This window comes from Sinocyclocheilus grahami, unplaced genomic scaffold (genome assembly GCF_001515645.1).
Source record: "Sinocyclocheilus grahami isolate Dianchi unplaced genomic scaffold, SAMN03320097.WGS_v1.1 scaffold431.1, whole genome shotgun sequence".
NCBI classification, from domain to species: Eukaryota; Metazoa; Chordata; class Actinopteri; order Cypriniformes; family Cyprinidae; genus Sinocyclocheilus; species Sinocyclocheilus grahami.
Window position 1 is genome coordinate 679,661 of NW_015505610.1, and position 6,006 is coordinate 685,666.

Genomic DNA, 6,006 nt, shown 5'->3' on the forward strand with positions numbered 1-6,006 from the left:
TAACATTTTGTTCTGTTCTGTGTGATTTCTGCTGTCAGCTTGTTTCCAAGAATAGGCCTACATAATGTTAATCAAGGCTTCACTTTAAATCCTTAAAATAAATAAAATGTCTGCAATCGTTTAACCATTACTTGTCATGCAATGTTTACTTTGTTGCCATGGGCCACAAAAGGCATTTTCTCCGACATGCTGTGACTGACAATAGAACTATAAAAAACACAACATAATTACGTAATGAAACAATTTTATTTGTGCGCTGTAATCAAAATATTCCAAATCCATACAACTGCGAGGAACAGACCCAAATCCTTTATTCGGCGATTCATCTCCATCCTGAGCAGCGCGTTTAACGACCGTAAGCATCAAAGCCCATGCTGACTGATGCGCTCTTTACAGTGTTGCCAACTAATTTTCAGGGGAAGTTGCTAAAGGAAGGTCGATTTGTTGCTAAATGATGTTGTGATGTCATTGCACGATGACGACATTACATAATCACGACACAAAATTGTGTCACTACATTAAATCACACAATTTTTTTATTTAGATTTGTTCGTAAAATAATATAAATTCATAATATAATATGTGTGGCACCAGCGTAATATACAGTAAATAAATCAATAATTCCACTGCTCTGTTGTCTCCTCTGAGGCTGGGACTCTAAATAGTGTTCTGTGCTCATCAGTGCAGCCAAAGACAGAACAGTTAGCATGTTTTGCTCAAACGTTCGTCATGGCATTAGAGCTGGTACACCGTTGTCGCTTGCGAAATGAAATGACGGCGCCGTGAGTGGAAATGTACAGATTTGCAACGTCACTAGGGGAGTGAAATCAGACGCACTCGTTTTTTCAGACGCTTGCTGAAAAAGGCTTAAAACAAAGTTACTGGATTAATCTTTTCATATTCCTTGGTTGGTAGATGCACCGGGCACCTGACTATAGCACTTAAAACCTGGAAAAGTCATATTTTCATGATATGTCACCTTTACATGTTTTTTGTTCCCACTTGTTTGCACACATGAAGTATCATTAACCTAAATTGATATATGAATATACGACAAGCCCCCTCTCCCAGATATTTTGATCAGTAGGATAATGTAGTATAACATTTTTAAATATAAATTAAAATTACAAAATAAACATTCACCAATCAGTGCTTTTTACTTTTAATACTTAAAGCTGCAGTCCGTAAGTTTTGGCTCTGTGTTGCCAGTTTGTCGCCGTCTGTTTGAAACCTGCAATTGTTATTTGTGGAATTATTATCTAAACATGGCTTGTGCATCGGCATAGCTCCTCAGTGTGGATGAATCTTAATATTTTGAGGAGTATGTGGCGGCTGTCAGTCACCACACCAGTGTGGCTACTGTACTTCGGAATTACAGATTCTATGTCTTGGAAGTATGACCCAAATACAAAGTTTAACCAGAAATTGTCATCTGAAAAAGTAAGTAACATGTCTGCCACTTTTGTTCTGACCAACTGAAAAAAAAGAAAAGAAAAAACATTACATTGCATCATTAATGGTCATTAAATCTAATGATCTCTTAGCTAATATCACACCAAACTATGCAAATTATTATTATTGTTATGCTTTTTTCTCAAACTGTTAATATGGTTACACTTTATTTTGATAGTCAACTTTAGACATTCTACTAACTATAAGTAACTTTGCAACTACGTCAACTAATTCTCATTAATTTGCAACTATGTTGTGAGCCCATCAAAATAAAGTGTTAGAAGATATTAAGCATACAGTCTACTAATACACTAATGAATGCTAGTTGACATGTAATTGCAAAGGTACTTACTGTTAGAATGTCTAAAATGGACTATCAAAATAAAGTGTTACTGTTAACATTAACAACATCAGCATTGCATGTCTATATGTATTTAGCAGGAGCGTTGCTAGATGGCTTTGGAGAGATAAGGGACTTAGCCCCAGTAAAAAACAAACAAAAAAACTGCCATATTTTATTTAAAATACATTTATTTCATACTAGGTAAATTTCGAAACCATTAACATATGTATTGACATATCACTGATAGGCCTATACAATTATAATTTAACTTCATTTGGAGTATTTTGTTATTGCACAATGCATATTTCTTAATATTATGCCTAATATGTGTTTTAATATCACTATTATCTCTGTATAATATCGGTCTTTAAATGCAATATATTTAAAGTGTATCTGAAGTATACTTGCAATAGTTTGACTTTAGCACAATCAAATATACTGTACATCTTTAGTTGGACTTTAGCACTATTCCACATAATTATTTACATTAAATCATATTTAAATTAAATTAAATTAAATTGCATTAAGCACAAAATTAGTTGTTTTGATTTAGCAGACTTTAGGTATACCAGTTTAGTATACCAAAATACAATTGCAGGGTATTATTATTAAGCACATAAATATGTAAATGTATTTGTAGAATTCTTAGCACAAAATAAATGTATATGTTCTGGGTGCTGAACCTCACTGACCACATATTTTATGTTTTATCTGAAATTAAAGTAATTTATTTGTTTACAATACATGTGGATAAATGACCAACTACAGCTGCTCGATTCTGGATAAACTGAGAATGGAGAATAACAATTTTATTTTTAAAATAGATATTATTTTTTTCCCACCATGACTCTGAAAAAAAAAACAGACAACTAAACAAAATAACATTTAATTTACTAGAGTTTCAAGTAAAAATTGCTGCAGTCTATTTATAAAATATATTCAGTATTCAACAAACTGTAAAAAAAAAAAAAATAATAATAATAATAAGTTGAACAAATGATTCAATTCACTTGTTTCATTCCTGAATGAATCAATCAAATTTTTTTTTTGAATTAATCTCTTTTTAAGTCACTTTTCTCCTCTCCACCTGCTGGTGTTACGTTGTAATTGATACAATATTAATTTGAAGCATCGTCACTTTCAAAACGGAGATTTATTCTATTTTGATCGCTATATCTGAACTATAAACTTTTATTCCAGTACATTTGTGATTATTTGAATGTTTGTAACAGAAATAGTGATACAAAAGACTGTATAAAGATGTTTTATATACATTGACTGTTCTCTCTGGTCAGCAGCAGTGTGAATGCAGATTTGAATGTTATAGTGTGATTTAAGGGTTTAATAGACATAGCATAGCAGAATCCTGTCATTTATTAAAGGGGTCATATGATGCGATTTTAAGTTTTCGTTTCTCTTTGGAGTGTTACAAGCTGATTGTGCATAGATAAGATCCCTGAAGTTGCAAAGACTTAAGTCTCAAAAGCAAAGAGATATTCTTTATCAAAGTTAAGACTCTGCCATGCCCCCCTAAAACGGCTCGTTCTAACACGCCCCCACATATCTACCTCACTATGTGGAAATATTTGCATAATGCCGCCCAAATGTGCACGCAAAGAAAGAAGGCGTGGTTTCAGTAACCGCAGTTAGTGTTGAAGCAGCCATGTCAGAGAGACGCTGTGTGTTTCTAGGCGAAAGCAAAAGCACTTTATTTGGCCTTCCGAAAGTAGATGCATTTAGAAATCTTTAAGATTACTTACAACAGAACAGCAATGCATTTTATGGACGACCGTTTCGTGAACCTAGCAGAGGAGGTAATTCTGACTTTGCTATGACAATCTGGCGCTTCTGAATCAGCTACTCTTTTGTTATTATTTTAAGTATTTGCTATTGACTGTTAATGTGGAGTTTTGCGCATCGTGTGTGTGTGTGTGCGCGAGCGAGCGAGAGAGAGTTCGGGCTCTGTCTTTACATTTATTTTAAAAGATGAAGCTCACGATTATGGTAAGGGGCATTACATTTCCGACGAGTGCTTGCGGTGTTCGGCCAGTCACAATGCACTGGGTCAGCTGGCCAATCAGAGCAGACTGCGCTTGTCGGAAGGAGGGACTTTGTAGAAAACAAAGCGTTTGAGAGAGGCGGGGCATAGAGGACCTACAATAATGTACAGTATTTGAAAAATAATGTGTTTTTTGAACATTAAAGCATGTCAACATATTCTGTTACACCAAATACATGATAATGACAAATACATGATACATGACAAAATAATGATCTTTAAAAAAGCATCATATGACCCCTTTAACAAGGTTGCGAGAGTGATTGAATCTGTTAGCGATCTGGCTATTTATTTAAATATCCAAAAAATCAAAGGAGGGTTTCAAAGCTTGTTTAGTTAAATGAACACTTATGGTAAGCGGTAATCTGCTTTTCATCATGGACAGTTGTATTTCTAGTATTTGAAGAACAAATAAAAATTTATAAGCCATCTTATTTGTGAAGTGAATGGTCCATCTTCAAAAAGATCAGGGGCTTTTGGCAAAACATCAGGGGCTTAAGCCCCCAAAGCCCCCCTGCCCCCTTGCAACGCCACTGGTATTTAGTGTGTATTAGCGTTACCTGTAGACTACTGGTGACTACGGGTGAATCTCCAGTTGTTAATGATTGCTGTCTGGAAATTTCTGGATTACAGTATGCCATCAAAATGATAAATGGTCATTAAATCTAATGATCGCTTAGCTAATATCACATCAAACTATGCAATTTATTATTATTGTTATACTTTGTTCTCAAACTGTTAATATTAACAACATCAGCATTGTGTGTCTATATGTATTTAGCAGGGGCGTTGCTACGGTTTGGAGAGATAAGGGGTTTAGCCCCAGTAAAAATAAATAAATGAAAAACTCTGCCATAATTTATTTAAAATACATTAATTTTATACTAAAACACCGATTTCATAAGTACTATTCAAATCCATTAACATTATTGCCATCTGGAAATTTTTGTATTACAATACGCCAGGGGTGGCGAACGTCGGTCCTGGAGAGCCGCAGCCCTGCAGAGTTTTGCTTCAACCCTAATCAAACACACCTGAACAAGCTAATCAAGGTCTGAACAGTTACTAGGAAGCTACAGGCAGGTGAGTTTTAATTAGGGTTGGAGCTGAACTCTGCAGGGCTCTCCAGGACCGGAGTTCGCCACCCCTGCAATACGCCATCAAAATACATTTAATTATTCCTACTGTTTGGAGAAAAGGCTATGAATGATCTGCCACCTGTAGCATCGTCATATGCGATATAGCCTACTAGCTGGGACACCATCTTTATGTATAGACGAGGGTAAGGAGATCACTGGCTGATTACTTGGTCAAAAATTAATTTTGGATAATTTTTAAGCAAAAAAAAGTTATGGACTGCAGCTTTTAAGTACATTAAACATCAAATACTTTTGTACTTTTACTTGAGCAAAATACAGATACCCTAATATATTACTAAATATTACTCAAGTACCTGATTTGTGTATTTCGTCCACCACTGGTTGTTTGCAACAAATAGAATATCTCACTAGATAAACAGCAATATGACGTTATGTCTTGAAACTCTAGATGGCACAGATAGAGAGGTTCTAACTCAGAAACCCTTCATCTTCTCCAGCTCCACCTGTATATATCTGCTACAGGGTAATTTCACGTATGTTATTATACACAGGGGTTATTTCATATTTGTTATATGTGCAGCAGCAGTATTTCCATGCTCACAGGAGCATGTCTGTGCTAAAACACTTTTAACAGTGCTTTAGCATATTGACAGAGGGTGGACCTGCACCTAGAAACGACAACAACACAGCCCTTCACTATCAGCAGAGACCACAATGAGACAAGCTCTAGGGCTAGGGACAGATGCTCAGCAAAGACCTTGAAAACTACACAAGCCCTCAGCACAGATCCCTACATCTAGCTGTGAACATGTCATGCCTGGACAAGCTGGGACCAAAATGCAGTTTTATCAAGTGGGATGGTTATCGTCAGTGGCGTTCACATTGAGATACTGTACATTGAGTACATTGAAATAACTGAATAATATTGCTGCCTTTTGCATAACTTGCTTATAGCTGATTGATTGACTTCACACTGTGATTGATATGAACTGACTTGAGCTAAATAATTACACTATTTTCTTTTAGAGCTGCTTAAGAGGAGAAACTGAACA